Source organism: Camelus ferus, chromosome 12, assembly GCF_009834535.1.
Source record: "Camelus ferus isolate YT-003-E chromosome 12, BCGSAC_Cfer_1.0, whole genome shotgun sequence".
Classification (NCBI taxonomy): domain Eukaryota; kingdom Metazoa; phylum Chordata; class Mammalia; order Artiodactyla; family Camelidae; genus Camelus; species Camelus ferus.
The window spans coordinates 35,429,089-35,447,285 of NC_045707.1; the positions used below are offsets into that span (position 1 = coordinate 35,429,089).

The 18,197-nt window shown below is 38.1% G+C and overlaps 2 long non-coding RNA genes across 6 annotated transcripts in view; one reads left to right on the forward strand and one right to left on the reverse strand.

The window, feature by feature from the left end:
- The window catches only part of LOC116667670, a 191,677-nt gene that overhangs the window by 118,600 nt on the left and 54,880 nt on the right, over positions 1-18,197 (forward strand). For all 5 annotated transcript variants that reach the window (XR_004324633.1, XR_004324631.1, XR_004324632.1 and 2 more), the window contains one exon: positions 10,966-11,098. This is a non-coding gene — a long non-coding RNA (uncharacterized LOC116667670). The remainder of the gene's footprint in view (positions 1-10,965; positions 11,099-18,197) is intronic.
- LOC116667671 overlaps positions 1-18,197 on the reverse strand; it is a 36,082-nt gene that overhangs the window by 1,435 nt on the left and 16,450 nt on the right. The gene's annotated exons all lie outside the window — the stretch shown is intronic.

Consider the following 18,197-nt stretch of genomic DNA (forward strand, 5'->3'; position numbering starts at 1 on the left):
TCAGCATAATTTATAAGACCGACCATGCATGATCTGCCCTTCCTTGACCTTGAAGCTCTGACCTTATCTCATCTCCCCAGTGCCTTCCACTCTCACTTAGCTCCAACTACACTGACATACCTCAAACATGGCACTTTGCTTCTCCATGACCTTTGTACTTGCTGTTCTCTCTGGCTGGAATGTTCTTCCCTGAGGTAACCTTTACTGCCTTCAAGTTTCTGCTCAGATGTCATATTATCAGTGATGTCACTGACCATTCTGTGTAAAAAGCCATGGCCTCTGCCCAGTCTTCCCTTAGTCCCCCCACCCAACTTCATTTTTCTACATAGCACTTACCACCTATTGTATTATACATTTTTGTATTTTTCAGCCATCTCTCCGCACTACTCGATATGGTCCATCAAGACAAAGACTTGGGGCATTTCAGTCTCTATCCTATCCACAGTGAATAGATCAGAATTTGGCACAGGTTCAGTGCTTTTTAAAAAAAAAAAAACTTGTTGAATAAATAGATGAAAGGATTTTAGAGACCTCAAGACATTGTGTTCCTTGACGCCTGGCCATGTGGTTGCTGGCTATTGCTGGAGGATGTTCCACTGGAACTGCCCTACTTCAGCCCAAACAGCTAATGATAATCTGGGTTTCATGAGTATGGGCAATACATCTGGAAACATTATCCTGTCCTGGTACCCAACTCAGGGGGGCCTGCACCTGGAATATTACATGCAGCTTTAGCTATTATATCTCAAGAAAAGTCCAAATAAAAGCAAGCACAAAGATTCAGGAATTGGAGAGGATAAGGAGGAGGACACAATAAAGAGGAGGACATTTCAGTTCAGGAGTGACAAAAGATGAGGAAATATGATCAAAATCTAGAAAATAATGTTGTGATACAGCCCAAGGTGAACTTGTACACCAAATCCAAGATATTTTTTTAAATGGAGGGAAACCCTTTAAAACTTGGAAAGTAGAACAGTGTTATGGAAATTTCATGGGCAAAGAGATAGGCACCCTTGAGTTTAAACTGAAGGTTAGCTGCATGATCTTGGACATGAACTACTATGAACTAGTACTTATATGGAAAATTAAGATCATGGTAGCTGTGTCTGCCTCTGTTATGAAGAGAATGCACATACAAGGCCAGAGTATTTTCTTCCTGATGAGGAAAATATTGGGATAAATAAAGGAAGGTTTTCTTATTTTTTTAATTGAAGTCTAATTAACTTACAAAAGCAAGTCTTAAAGCAAAAGGCAAACTTAAGTAAGTTTTATTATAGGATGGAAAGGATCAGGTGAATCATAGAGGTAGAAAATATATATCTTTTATTCATTCTGTATTTTATAATCTTTAGACTTTTTTCACTGACTTCATCTCCTTTGACCCACCATAAGCTATCTTATAAGGTAAAAAAAGTAGATGTTATTAAACCCATTTTACAGATGAGGAAACTGAGGGTGAGGTTTTTTTTTAAGTCCTCTCAATACAAGTTCAGTGATCTTCCCAGTACTCCACATGGCTTCTTTCTGGAATTTGTCACTTCTCAGAAGAGCTTAGTCACTTAGGAGAGACTCACTATCAGTGATTAATGAAAACAAAGATGTCTGAGGATTTAGTCTATAAGTGGAGTCAAGAGCTACCAAACTCTTTCTCAGTACACTTCTTGGACCTGTTATGAAAATAATTCAACTGAATGAGACCTGGATCTAGTTCTCCACAGTGATTTTCTCAGTCCACTGTTTGCTGTCCTTAACTGGGCATGAATGCAATCCGTCAGTGAGGCATTCCCGCAGAGATTTTCCTCCTGCCTCTGGCTTGGAGGGCATGTTGCTCTGCATTCCCAAGGGTGGAGGGCAGACTTGGGAAGCTTGGGTCTTCAGTCACAATAGGCCCAGTTACCAGAAACAGCTAAACCAAATTTATAACATCTGTTTCCACAGCCTCAAATACCCACCATTTGTCCCATGACCTTCTGTCTTTAAACAAATGCCAAACAAGGAGATTCAATTATTCAGTCAGTCTAATAAGGAATCAGTTTATTCTGAAGCTCAGTGCTGGGTTTATGTAATTTTACACTACAGGTCACACTGAAAGCTTTATGCAAGCTTAGAGCTACAGTCAGGAAAGAGTCCTACCTTTCTTTGTAGTTAAACTAATATCTAGGCAAAATTGATCCCCAAAGAGAAAAAGTCAGTTGCACGACACCAGTTTTTGGAATGAAAACAACAGAGAAACAGCATTCATTCATCCATTCAGTAAATATTTATTGTACTCTTTTGAAGTGGCAGGCACCATAGAAGGTATTACGATTATAAAGCGGAAAAGAAACAGTCCTTGGTCTCAGGAGCCCAGGGTTTGGTGGGCAGATAAACACTGCACAGTCTGAGTCATGTACAACACAACATAATGAATACTATGGTGGAAAGAATTAAAAGGTGCAGTGGGAGTTTACGCTACATAATTCTTAAGTGTTGCTAGGAGATATGACCTCAGCAATTAGGGTGACCAACTCATCCCAGTTACCTGGGACTTTCCTGGTTTTACCACTGAGACTCCTATGTCCTGGGAAATCTCCCAGTCCCGGGCAAACAGGGATGGTTGGTCACCCTACCTGCAGTGCTAAACCAAAAAAATGTTACATTGCTCTCTTTGCAAAAGACCAAGTTCATTCTCAGGGTCACATGGGATCTGAATGGCCTCATCAGACTGAAGACTCAGTAGTTGATGGAAAAAGTAATGGTCTTTCATGGCTCTGCCAGACATAAGTGAGTCAGCCTGCTATGTTAATAGAGCTTAGACATGGTTTCCCTGGCCCTTGACCAGAGTCCCAGGCCATCTATTTAACCTGCATAAGCATGCATTTGTTCATCTGTAAAGCTGCGATACATGTGGTATTAGTCAGTTATGCTGCTAAATCTTGGGGGTGGGTAATCACAGAAGCTTATCTGCATTGCACGTCTACTGGAGCCAAGCTGCTCATCTCTTCACTCCAGGAACCCGGTGATGGATGGAGCCATCATCCGCCATTGTCTGTCTCCAGGTCAGAGAGAAAGAGAAACATTTTTCCTGCCTCATAAAACCATCCAGCAGCAATCCCTAAACCAATGCCAGCTAATTTTAGGCTTTTTTGTTGCCTCAGTGTAACCTAGACTATTCTGACTAATGGGCATACCCTATGGTGCACACATGACCCATAGAGGAACTAAGAGTGGTGAAGTATGTTTGGTGCCCTCTTAAGGGGTGATCTGAATACCCTTGAACACTGTCTCCTTGAATTACTCATATAAATGGTCTTGTTTAAAAATCTAAGTTAGCATTGAGGTTAAGGTTAGGGTTAGAGTGCTGCTAAGGAGCCAGCATTCCTGGTTTGACCTTTAAGACAGACAGACTTGTAAGTTCTCACAGAGAAACATTTTTTCCACAGCCAGAAACTGTAGCCGTGGTCCCACCCAGCTATTTTTCTGACAAGAAATGAGCAGCTGATCACAGGGCCAGAAAGTGTGTTTGGCAGTGCACCTCCCTGCTTCTGAAAAAAACAACTATGCTGCATCATTCTCATGTTTTAAAATGGACTTTTTAAAGCCCCTAGATCATTTGGAACAGATTTCCCATGAGTTTTATAACATTTTAACTCTATTCCCCTCCATTTGAGTGTCATCGTAAGTTTCCTGTTTGTGCTAAAGATAGTCATAAGCAAATTCTGTGGTCTGTATCTCAAAAAGGGAAACATATGTAAAGTCCAATAACCATCACATTTCTGTGAGAATGGAAGAGTCCTGCTTCCTTGAGGGTGACGTTCATTTGAAAATTGCCCTTTGATGGGCAGTAAATGGAACATCCAAACTAGCGGCCTCTCCTTTTTAGAAATCATTGGAACGAATTGTGTGAATAGCCATAATATCCTATTATAGAGTGAGTAGCAAGAAAAGTTTTCCACTGGGGATCATCCAGCAGGAGTTTCAACATGGCTGAACTTCTTTATAACGGAAGTCTTCCATTAAGTTCTGATGAGCATGTGCATAACATATTGCTCCTATAACAGGGACATCAGAAAGTTCTGACCTTTCAGTTAAGTGAAATAAAATGTTTCTCTTAGTCTGATGGATGAATGGATCCTTTTAAAAAGTCATAAAAGTTTAATTCTGTTTAGATGACTCTCATTATGATCTTGCTTGGAAATGAGTTGTCCTACAGCGTGAGTTTTATAGTGACTGATTCCCTCCTCTGCTCAACATAGCAATTACTTAGCTGTGTTCTTATGTATTAAAGCACATTCTCTAGAGTTCAATTTAGTTAGTTTCACTACTGCTAACACTGGGAATAAAATTTCAGCATAATCTCATGAGGCTTCATGGACAGGAAATTGTCCAAAGGAGAAACTCCAGTGAGACGGCAAGAGACCAGCTTGTATCTGAAAAAGATGTCGGATGGTGGGAGCCTGGAGACAAGCATAGAGAAAGTGGTTCCTGGGGATAAAGGGAGAGTCTCCGAGGCAGTACTCAGCTCAGGAAGTAATTACCTTTCCTAATGAAATCCTTAGAGGTCTATTAGGTGCCTCCTTTGTTCATGGCCGAGGACCATCACAGAGTTACAGGCTCTGGAAATTGTAGAGGAGGCACCTTTACACTCTGAGTGTAAAGGACTGAAGAGCGACAGTGCCTGCAGTGCACAAATCGGTCCCAAACAGCAACAGAAAAGGAATTAATACTTCCCAATGTGGGAGCCTCAGATCCATAAGTTTCCATGAAGAGACTCAGAGGAATCAGAAACTATGCTTGAGTCCCCAAAATCTCATTCACTTACTCATTGATTCCTTTAATGAGTGTGTATCAAGGACCTGTTACGTCCAAGGTGTTCTGCTGGGAATCAGTCAGCAAAGGAGACAGCCTTAGTTCCTGACAGAACAAAGCTCATGTTCTCCTCACGTTGTCTGGCGTTAATACAGTGACTTTCCTAATTAATTATTTAATTAAATGGTGGTAAATGTTGCAAAAGAGAAATATAAGATATTAGAAGAGTGTATGATAGGAAACATTACTTGGTCTGAAGTTCAGGGAAGGCTGCACTGAGGACATGCTGTAGAAATTAAGAGCCACCAAAGGATGAGTCATGGTGACCTAGGCAAAGAAGTGAGGGAAGAACAGTGCAGAGAGAACAGGAAATGCAAAGGCCCTCAGGTGAGGAGAGTGGCACTCTCAGGGGACAGAGAGCCAGGGGACTGGAGCACAGATGATTGGTGAGAGGGGAGCAGAGGGCAAGGCTGTGAAGGCTGTCAAGGGTCTGGGGCCTGAGCTGGGGGAGGGGAAATGATTGACTGCTAAATTATACAATAGAAGCTATATTGCTTGTAATCAAATAATGAATCAAATAAATCACATAATAACATAAGAAGATGGAAAACTCCACAAGAGACTCCGTTCTTCATCTACCCCCCCAGTCTCATGTTAGAGGTAACCACTGAACAGTTTTGTGTGTTGATTTCCAAATCTATTGCTGTAAATATTTTAAAGGGGGAGTTGCTTTGCATATATTTATAATTACTTTAAACAGTGTATATTATTGTGAAATTTTCCTTTTCATTTAATAATATGACTTAGAAACCTTTCCATACTTTCTATAGTTAGCTCTCCCTCATTCACTTATTTAACTACTACATTAGTGGACCCTTGTTCAAGGTTACAAGTAGTACTGCAGGAGCCTTCCAGAAACATGGCATTCTAAGCCTGATTGAATCCTTCTTCTCCCACTCGAAACAGTAGAATTTCTCAAATAATGTTTCAGATACATAGATAAGCTGGAAGGGAAAGGAAACTCACAGGTGTGAGAGACACAAGAATTGCAAAACCAGAATGGGGTATTAGTCTTGGTTAGAAGTAGACACCCAGCATCTGAGGCCTGAGGTTTTCATGCAGGCAGGAGCAGGAGGTGAGACCTGAGTCCTACAAGAACTGAGCTCCTGTAAGAAGCTGAAATTGTCAATTGGTCACCAATGAAAAAGTATTAGAAACACAGAGTCCACCACTCCAGAGCCATCATGAGTAAACTCACCACAGCCCAGGGACACTCTTGGAAGAAAAAATATCACCTTGTAAAGTTGAGATGTCAAGCCTGCACCAAATGTAGGTGTGCAGGAACCCCAGGGCAAGAAATCAGCATAAAAATCTCCACACAGGAAACTGTAAAACATTGCTGAAGGAATGTAAAGTAGATCTAAATAAGTGGAGGAGTGTACCAAGTTCAAGGATCAGAAAATTTAATGTTGTAAAGATGTCAGTTTTTTTCACATTAATCTAGAGACTGTGCAATTCCATTCCAAAATCCCAGCAGGCTTTTTTGTATGGAAACTAACAAGCCAATTCTAAAATTATATGGAAAAGAAAAAGGCCAGAAATAGCCAAAATAGTCTTGAAGAAGAACAAGATGGGAAGACAATCTATCAGATATCAAGATTTAGCTTTAAGATAATACAGTATTGGCATAAAAATAGCAAATTGACCAATGGAACAGAATGGAGAGTCCAGAAATAAATTTATGGATATATGATCGACAGCAATGTAGAGCAGTGAAGAGAGAACAGTCTTTCCAAGAAAAAGTTCTGAGTCAACTGGACATCTATATGGAAAAAACAAATAAAACTTGACCCAAATCCCATCATAACCCAAAATTATTTCCAGATGAATTAGAAATCTAAGTGTGAAAGATAAAACAATAAAACCTCTACGATTTCACATATAGGAGAATATCTTGGTGAACCTGAGGCAATAAAGAAGGAAGAAAGAAAAAGAAAGTAAAGAACAAAAGAAAGAGAGAAGGAAAAAATTGGGGGGGAGAGAGAGAGAGACATACATATATGGGGATGGAAAAGGCAAAAAGAAAAGCAGAACACCTGTACTGGGAAATAGCCACAACTCAAAAGACACGAATCCAGACATATAAAATCAACCAAAATGCCCTCTAAAGATGAGCTCTCAATAAAATTACAAATCACACACAGAAACAAATGCCAAATTGGAATTGCATTAAATGCACAGATGATCTTAAGGATAATTGGCATCTTTAGTATACTGGATAACCTATTAAGTATTTAATATGTGCCTGGCACTGTACTGAGTGCTCTGAACAAATCATTTTATTTAGTCCGATCGTTTTATTTAATTATCCTACTTGATACATGAACTAACTAATATTACTCTCCTTTTACAAACAAGGAAGCTAAGCCTTAGAGGAATGAAGTAACTTTCCTGAGATGACCCAGGGAGGAATTGGTAGAGATGACATTCAGACTCATGCACTCAACCCTGGGCTCAGAACTGCCCAGTTAAACTTTCTGTTTAGAAATATGGAGTCTATTTTCATGAATTCAGGTGTAATATTTCTATCCTTCAATAACAGCTTAGCACTTTTTTAAAATATGGATTTACATATTTTTATTAGTTTGTTTCTAGGTGTTTTATCATTTTTGGTGCTACTGTGTATCAGATCCTTTTTGTCATAACATTTTCTAATTGGTTACTGCTGGTGATTGCGAGGTATATTGATTTTTTTTTTAAATCTTCTATCTGATTACTAAGCCATCTTGTTAGTTTTCCAGTTGATTCTCTTAGATATTCCAGGTAGTTAAGGTGGGGTATGTAAATAATGACAGCTTCCTCTCTTTCCTTCCCCTGATTACCTCATTTGCCAATGTTTGTGCATTTTATGGCCTAGGGGAAAGTTCATACGGTAGTACTAGTGGGGAGGGGAGTCTTTAGTGCATTCCAGGAAGAAAGAACTCTATGGTTATAAAAACAGCTTGATAGGTTCCAGAAATTGAGGGTAATGTGTCATGATTTTAAGGTAGGGTACAGACAAGGAAAGCAAGAGATGATAACCTGAAAGGAAAACCAGCGGATCTTGAAGGATGACAAGCTATTAAAAAAACTTTAAGCAAGGATGTGACATCATAAGATTTCCATTTTAGAAAAACCCTCAATGTCAGCATTGTGGAGACTGATTAAGGAAGGTAATACTGAAGAAATGGAGAAAGGTTAGGAGACTAGAGCAATGAGACACACGAGTGAAAACCATCCATGGAGAAGCGGGAAAAGGGCATAAATCTGTGAGAACGGAATCCCTACTCATTCAGCCTCCTTCAAGTTGTGATCTTGAACCAGTTACTCAATCTCCCCAAGCCTCAGTTCTTCAGATCTGTAAAATTAGGATAATAGAACCAACCAAGCATGGCTACAAAGTTTAAGTAAGATAATGCGTGTGTAGATAAACAACAAGATCCTACGGCATAGCACAGGGAACTATATTCTATACCTTGTAATAGCCTATAATGAAAAAGAATATGAAAAGGAATACACACACACACACACACACACACACACACATATATATATGTATAACTGAATCACTATGCTGTACACCAGAAATTAACACAACATTATAAACCAACTATACTTCAATTTAAAAAAAGATAATGTGTGTGAAGTACACTAAAAAATGGTAGCTCTTTATTATTGAGCTAGACAATGGCATTGAGAATAAAGCTGAGGTCACACATTCTAGAAATGCATCTCCATCAAAGTACCATCCCAAAGCTGTCACTTCCTCTTCTGAGTTATCAGACCTCTGAGTTATTGAGGAAGATAAAGCTGTGTATTAGCACCCTTTCAGCTGCACCCCAAGTTCCACCTCTCCTGTGTGCTTTGCCTTCTCTTCTCCCTGCCCACACTCCACCTCTAAGACTGCTGTGGGTATTGGATTTGCATCCTGGAACAGCTGAATTACATGGCTCAAAAATTAGTATGCCAACTCAACAACAACAACAACAATAAAACAACCCAATTAAAAAGTGGGCAAAGAACTTGAATAGACATTTCTCATTTCTCCTAAGAAGATATACAGATGGTCAACAATCACACAAAAAGATACTTATTATTAGGAAAATGAAAATAGAAAACAAAGTACCACTTCATATCCATTAGGGTGGCTATAAGATTTTTTTAAAAAAACAAAAAATAACAAACATTGGCAAGTAAGTGAAGAAACTGGAACCCTTATACATTTTTGGTGAGAATGTAACATGGTTCAGCCACTATAGAAAACAGTTTGGTGGCTCCTCAAAAAGTTAAACATAGAATTATCAAATGACCCAGTAATTCTACTCCTAGGTATATACTCAAAAGAATTGAAAATAGGTATTCAAATAAGTACAGGTACACACACGGTATGATCTGAATGTTTGTGTCCTCCTGTAATCACAAGTTGGAATCCTCACACCCAATGTGATGATGTTAGAAGGTGGGACTTTTAAGAGGTGATTAGGACATGAGGGTGGAACCCTCATGAATGAGATTAGGATTATTATAAAAGAGATTCCACAGAGATCCCTGGCCCCTTCTACTTCTCTGACCCAGAAGGGGCCCTCACCCAAACCATGCTGGCACCCTGAGCCCAGCCTTCCAGCCTCCAGAAATGAGAGCAATAAATTTCTGTTGTTTGAAAGCTACCCAGTCTGTGGTATTTTGTTACAGCAGCCCAAATGGACCCATGTTCATAGAAGCACTGTTATAGTACCTGAAAGGCAGAAATAACCCAAATGTCTATTAATGGATAAATCTATTAATATGCGGCATATACATTAAATGGACTATTACTCAGCCATAAAAAGAAATGAAGTATTGATTTATGCTACAACATGGATGAACCTCAAAAACATTGTGCTAAGTGAAAAAAAGCCAGACACAAAAGATTATATATATTGTATGATTCCATTTATAATCAATATCCAGAACAGATAAATCCTAGAGACAGGACAAAGATTGGTAGTTACCAGAGGCAGTGGGAAGGAAGAATGAAGAACAATTACTTAAAATGTCTGGGGTTCCCTTTTAGAGTGATGAGAATATTATGGAACTAGAGGTGGTAGTTGCACAACATTCTGTATATACTAAATGCCACTGAAATGTTCTCTTTAAAATGGTTTATTTTATGTTATGTTAATTTAACTTCAATAAGATACATAAATAAAGTATTTTTTAATTGTAATGAAAGTCTCTCTCAGAAAGTGGATGTGAGTGGCTGCTAGAGTTCTGTAGTCTCAAGTCACCAGTGAATAAAAGGTAGTTTGCATTAAACCCCTGCAGTGTCCATTCTAGTCAGAGCATTTAATGCCCAGGCATTCCTTATTGTTTAATAACACGAATAGCCCCAGTTGGAGCAGTGTGGTCTCCTACTGATGTCATTACCTTTAACTAGTTGAAAACTTTGATGGGAGCCCTTATTTTTCCTCTCCATTATCTTGTCTTCCCACAGTTCCTGTGAACACTCCCTGCAATTTTTCTCCCACTGAGCTGCTGAATTTTCTTCGACTGTGATGTCTCTTTAAAAGACCTCACCTACTGTCATATGAAATTATTAAGTCTTTTTACATCTAGACTATAAGCTCCATGAAGGTGGGAGCCATGATGCTTTGGTTCACCACTATACCTAGCACATCGTACAACAAAAAAATGTAGATGTTAGATGCTCTTCTCAGCAGACCTGGTGTTTGCTATTTTGCCTGCGTTTGAGTATAACAGCACTTGAACCAAAAAGCCAGATAGTTAAATGACTTTTCTGTTTTGGCATTTGACTTTATAATTATCCAGTGTGCATAGAAAAGGGAGTGGCTAGAAACTAATGTTTCTCTTACATGGCCTCTGTTCTCCCCAGTCAACCACCTTGGCTCCCATATCAAAACACAGGCTCCTTCTCAACCTCTTCCACCTGCAGCTCTTCCATAGTGCTCATTCATTACTGCCCGAAGATAAAAATTTGTGTTATTAATTCAACACAGTTTGCAAAGTGAAGTAACATTTTTATTTGTTCCTTTCTTCTCAGAATTCAAACTGCTTCATTAGTTGCATTTAAAAAAAGAAAGAAAGAAAAAGCATTAAACACCCTCTCATTTGTTTCGCTCTTTTCCTTTTTTATTCAAGGTGACTCACTTCTGTCCAGTTACTGACTTCCCAGGAAATGGTGCCCAATCTGGAAGCTGAGATTGTACTATTTTATTGCTCTACGCAAACAAAGCCTTCATCTGGCCTTAAGGCTCAAAGGAAGACTCTACAGGTAATAATTACAGGCAAGTGGCATCCCCAAAGAAAAAGATGTTTTGACACTGTTAAGAATCACCACGCGTAGGTGCCTCTTGCGTCGAGCATGATACGTGGGAAGGATACCAATTTACTAGTCAGAGAGTTTGGGGTTTGAATCTTAGCTCTGCCACTTACAATGTGTACTTAAGCAAGTTTTTAGACATCTCTGAATGTCGGCTAATTAATCTTAAAAAATGGAAATAACAGTTAAGCCATAGGGTTTTTGTACACAATGAATGTGTTATTGTATTTAAAGATTGTCTGACATATATTAGGCTCTCAATAGCTACTGTCATCATTCTAAGCAGAACTCATCTTATTGGGGTGAAATTTCATTGATCTCTTATTTACACACATACACAAGCATCTTCTCACCTGACTTTGTAGGCTTACTTAATAAAACTGTCAAAAGAGAAAAATAAGACAAACTGTGTGATATACCAAAGCCATGAAAGTAGTTCTCAAAAACTCTTAATCTGTGTGAATTGTTAGGCCAAACAGGTACATTCGTTTTACCCATATTTACCAAATGTTAAACAATTTTTTGCTGCTGCTTTCCTTGTCACAGTCCGTAATTTTCTATCACAAATATATACCCATGCTTCCACAATATACATGGATCCCCATGGGAAATTAAAAACAGATGTAATTTTTTAAAAAATTCAAACACTGTTTGATTTTGAGGAGGCTCAGAAATGATTTTTATTATTATTATTATTATTATTATTATTATTATTATTTGAATTTAAATCAATTCAATAACTATTTAGAGGATGCCAACTACATTCCTAATACAGGAGAGATTCAAAGGTAAGTGCAATACAGTCTGTGCCATCAAGCAGCTTATAGTCTAGTAAAAACTTGATACAATCAACCAAGTGGCAGATCTTACTGTTCCAACAGAGACACTTCATCCCAGCGTGGCCTGTTCAGTGGATCTCACAGAAACAGTTCAGACAAAATCAGTTGCAAACAGTAGAGATAATTTTCTAGCTTCTTTGGACAGGTAATCTTGCTTTGAAAGATAATGAAACAGAGTAAAGGCTTTCTGAATTTTCTCTTATGGCTAGCCCTGTGTTCATATTTAGCAGTTGGTTACTCAATTATCCTTTTCTATGTAGAGGGCACCATTATATATGAGACCATAGCAGAGAAGCTCTGGCAGGAATATTTGCAAAGTGAGGAATTTCCTATTTTGTACCAAATGTGATGACATTTAAGCAACTCAAGGGAAATAAATTTGTACACTATGCTAGATATTCTATGCTAAAATTTTTATGTGGTGCACTAGGTAAATTCCACGTAAAAATAGTTTTTCCCTAAGAAACAAAATGTTCATGGATACATGCTTGTTGATTTTTTTTTCCATCACAAAAGGTTAATCCAAAATTCGACCTTGTACACAATACCAGCACACAACGAGCCAGACACTTGCAAGTGAATATTGCTCTCTGGTAGCAAAGCCCCCTTGGTGGGGAGAAGGAATGGTGCATCATTTCTGTCCCACCACTAAGGAACTATTTATAGTCCAGCATTCTAATGAAAACCCTAGTGACCTGGAAAAGTTAATGTGCCTTTCAGTGTCTTATTTACACCCTAGGAATTACTCAGGATCAAATCCAAGATGTATACGTATGTTTTCTCACACACACACACACACACGCACACACACACTTATCTCATTCAATATGAAAGCCAGAAAGAATTATACAGTCTATATTTATTTGGGTTCTCTCATTACACAGCTGATAATTGAAGACACTGCAGGATAATGAAGTTCCACTAGAAATGCATGCACGAAAATGGTGGACCAAATTGTGGAGATAATTACAGTCCAACACCATCACCAAAAAAAAAAAAAAAAAATCACAGTGTTCCTCCCCTTAAGAACTTAATGAAAATTCAAAGGTTATGTCAGAAAGTGAAACCAGTAGAATAGGAAATGTTGTCTGAAGTAAATTTAAATGTCAGTTATATATACTTATGTTATTAAAATGATAGCGTAATTATTATTGGCATAAGTTTGTGTCCTAGTTTACAAGGCTCCTTTCTTTTTGGACTTGGACCCACTTGGACTCCACTCCCTGCAAGGAGACTCTTAGTCACTCTTCTTAGACTGGGTTAGGTGCCCTTTTATGTTTCTTATCTTAGCACTTGTCAAGTAAGCCTGGCAAGAACTCTGTAAAATAGGTGTAGTTTTGATTGCCACTTTCAGATAAGAAAACTGAGTCCAGAGAAACTGAGTGATATGTCTCATCAAGATCACAAAGCAGACCCGGGAACCAAACTCCTTTAAAATGATTCCAAACTCCATACTCTGGTTGCAGGTCATGGGGCAAAGGTCATTCGGTGGACTTCTCTTCCACTTACTTTAAGATTGTAGCTACTAAACATTAAGAAAGTAGGAAGATGAGCAATTATCTGTTGACTTTGGGCAAGAAACAGCATTTGAGTAATTATGATAAGAACACATTGAGCATGCATGTGTGCCAAGCCCTCCTCAGCTAAGTGCTGGGTGCATTCTCTCATTTCATTCTCACAACATTTTGTGAGATGCAAATGATGACTAGTCCCATCCACCTACTTTTAATATTCTATAGTTAGAGAAACTGACGCTCAAGGAGGTTAAATAATTCGCCTAAGTTCATACCACTAGAAAGTGACAGAGCCAGGCTCTTTACCCCGGTTTCTGACTCAAAGTCCACTTGCTGAAGCACCACACGTGTGGCCCACTTGAAGCCAAACCCACATAATCATCTTCCTTAGATATTTAAGGGGGAAAGTGTAGGCTACAAGGTGAGGGCTGTCCGGAATTATCTTAATAATTGCTGAGTGCTCCCCTTTTAATAACACATACAGACATACATTAAGAACCTTTTTCAGACTTGGGTTCAGATTCTGGCTTCACCACTTACTAGATGGAACCACTTTGTTCACATTACTGAATCTCCAAAACTCAGTTTTCCCATTTGACAAAAGAAGTTAATAGAACCTAACTAATAGGGTGTTTGCACCCAGAGTGAAATCATGTCATGGAACCCATAGAAACCATAAATATCAAACCCATCTCTTTCCCTGCCTCTGACTTCTAGCTTTAAATATAAGTATAAGTAAAACACACACTAGGTGACACAAAAATCTTCACTCATTCATTAACGCATGTATTCACCTCCAAATATTACTGACCTTTCTTGAATCTCTCAGTTAATGGGATTTTAAGATGACAACTTCCTAAAATTTGGGGAGGTTTTGTTGCCGTTGTTCTATATCTGGATGGCAACAGTCTCTTGAACATTTTTCTCTGAGTTTGTTGTACAAGTGCACAAACTGACCTATACTTTAAACATAATATCTATGATGATAGATATACTCTTTAATTCCACAGTCATCAATTAAGTGCCTTGTATGTCAGGAATCATCCCTACCCCAAAGGAGTGCGTAGTTTATTGGGTAAACAAACACAAGAATAGCTAAGACACCGTGTGGTAATGGTGCCATAACAGAGGCATGTACAAGTTCCATGGGAACAATTAAACCTGCTCAAGTTGTTGGGGACTAGTTCACAGAGGAGGTGACATTTGAGCTCAGCCACAAAGAATGAGTCAGCTTCTCCAAGAATTAATGAGCTTTCCAACATCAGAGTCAGATTTCAAGAGGGTATCTGGTTAAAACTATGACCACAAGAAAATTCTCTCCTTTTACTTGGCCCAGATTATTAAAGACAAAAAGTTGTGATGACTTTCAGGGTTAATCTGCTAAAAACATTCAGTGATGATTTTACAAAGCAAAGGTGTTGTATTTAACTGTTCCAAAGCCACCATTGGGTAGCACTTAGGATTCTAGACAACATGAGTTTCTTCTTTGAAAGCTCATATATACTCATATATAACAAATGTATACATTCAAGATCATTGAAGATTGTAAGCCTTCATTTCCATTGTGTGAGATTGGTAGCTTTTAAAATATTGATGTACTTGTGCAAGTTACTTGACTTGAGTTACTATACAGTAAATTTAAGAGAGAAAATGTCAAAGTTGGACAAATTTTAAATGACTTCTTTTTTTCAAAAAGCTTCTTAAAATAGGTAATATTTTACACAAAATTAGTATACAGAAATCTGTTGCATTTCTGCACACTGATAATGAGCTATAAGAAATGAAGAAAAAGCAACATCCTCTACAATTTGCATTTGATTGCATTTACAATTACAATAAAAAAGAGTGAAATACCTAGGAATAAATTTAACTAAGGAGGTGAAAGATATGTATTCTGAAAACAATAAGACATTGAGGAAGGAAATGGAAGACAACACAAATAAATGGAAAGCTATTGCAGTGCTCGTGGATTCAAAGAATCAATTATTAAAAGGACCATACTACCCAAAGCAATCTACAGACCCAGTGCAAGCCCTATCAAAAAACCAACAGCACTTTTCGCAGAACTAGGACAAATAATCCTAAGATCTGTGTGAAACTGCAAAAGACCCAAATAGTCAAAGAAATCTTGAGAAAGAAGAACAAAGCTGAAGGTATCATGCATTCTGATTTCAAACTACACTGAAAAGGTATAATAATCAAAACAATGTGGTACTGTCACAAAAACAAATAGGTCAATGGAACAGAATAGAGAGTCCAGAAATAAACTCACACTCAAATGGTCAATTAATGTAAGAATATACAATGAGGAAAAGACATCTCTTCAATAAATGGTTGGGAAAACTGGACAGATACATACAAAACAGTAAAACTGGACCATTTTTTTACACCCTATATAAAAATAAACTCAAAATGGATTAAAGACTTAAATATAAGACCTGAAATCATAAAACTCTTAGAAGAAAATATCAGCAGTAAGCTCTTTAACATTCATCTTAGCAATTTTGGGGGGATGTTTCCTCGGGCCAGGGCAACATAAATAACAAGGGACTACCTCAAACTAAAAACTTTTGCACAGCAAAGGAAACCACTAACAAAACAGAAAGGCAAAGTACTGAATGGGAGAAGAATGAGAATTACAAACTCTATATCCAATAAGAGGTTAAAATCCAAAATATAAAAACTCACACAACTCAATAGCAAAGAAACAAACAACCCAACTTAAAAATGGGCTGAGAACCTGAATATACATTTTTCCCAAAGAAGACATAAAGATAGCCAAGAGGCAAGTGAAAAGATGCTCAACATTACTAATCATCAGAGAAATGCAAATCAAAACCACAATGAGATATCACCTCACACCTCACAACAGAATGGCTGTCATTAAAAAGACAATTAACAACAAGTATGGGCAAGGATGTGGAGAAAGGGGAACCTGCATGCACTATTGGTGGGAATTTAAACTGGTGCAGCCACTGTGAAAAATAGTATGGAAATCCCTCAAAAAATTAAAAATAGAACTACCATATGATCCACTAATTCCACTTCTGGGTGTTTATCCAAAGAAAACAAAAACTTTGAAAAGATACATGCACCCCAATCTTCATAGCAGCATTATTTACAATAGCCAAGATATGTTAGCAACCTAAGTGTCCATCAACAGATGAATGAATAAAGAAGATGTGGCATTTACACATAAATGGAATATTACTCAGCCATAAAAAAGAGTGAAATCTTGCCATTTGCAGCAACATGGATGGACCTGGAGGTCATTATGCTAGGTGAAATAAATCAGAGCAAAATAAATACTATATGATTTCACTTATATGTGGAATATAAACAAACAAACAAAGCAAAATAGAAACAGATCCATAGATATAGGGAACAAACTAGTAGTTGCTAGAGGGAAGAGGGTTGGGGGGATGGATGAAATAGCTAAAGGGGCTTAATAGATAAAAACTTTCAGCTATAAAATAAATAAGTCATGGAGATAGGGAATACAGTCAATAATATTGTAGTAACTTGTGTGGTAACAAATGGTAACTCAACTTATAGTGGTGATCATTTCATAATGTATAAAAATACTGAATCACTATCACACACCTAAAACAAATAGTGAATGTTAATTATAATCAAATAAATTTTTCATTTGATTCAAAAATAAAATAAAATATGTAATGTTTTAAGATGAATTAGTCATACAGAGCTCATCCTGAACTTCAAAATAAAATAGTTCAAGGGATGCAGAAACAAAATGGCAATGAAGACTTAAAGATGAAATATTTCAAGATTTAATTATTTTTGCCACCTTCTACGTATAACCCATGTTTCCTACTTTTTGCTTCTAATCATGCTTCCTACGAACATCTCTCAGTATGCTAACAGATTAAGTCTAGTTGCCATTCATTGCCTCTGTCCTTTCATTGCTTGCCATGTCCAGCAGGCATGGCCATCTCCTGCCATAGGTGATGCCATGGAGCTGATGTCAGGATGACAAGGCTGCTGGTGTCACAATGCACAGTTGGGAAGAGTGTCTCTCTTCCCTTCTTGGCTTTACCCTCTCTTAGAAAGACAGGACCAAGGCACACATCCTTGAGCCCCAGAGATGGACAATCCCGTCAATGCAGTGGCCCTTTCAAGTTACTCACTACCTTCCTATCTGCTCTCCACAGGACTCAGGCCCTGGGAAGAGACAACCTGGCTGACAGTCCCAAATCCCTCCCCTATAGTGACCAAAGCTTTGCTTCTGGGTCCAGCTTGTGCCTGGCTGCCTTGCCTGTCAGAACAACTCCTTACCAAAGATGCCCATGTTACAGAGAGAGCCTGGCATGCCATTTCCTCAGATAAGGCCGAACTAGTCTGAACTTCAGAAACATACCTGCTTGAGATTTTAGGATTCTTGATTTTATTCCTACTTGCTCTAGTTACTTGATGAAAATAGGTTCAGCCTCATAAGAAAACTTGGAGGAAGCTAATGTTCATTTTTATTTGATTTAAGATGAAGGAAGGAAGGAAGAAAGGAAGCAAAAAAGGAAGAGAGAAGGTGGGAGGGAGGGACAAAGGTCTGTCCTACTAAACTGTAATTTTCCCCAAGTAAATGGCTAGTAGAAATGTTCTGTGTCTGTAACAACTATAACTAGATCACTCTTATGATTTCAAATATTTTGTTCCTTATTCTTGAGCTAAAATTATATCACC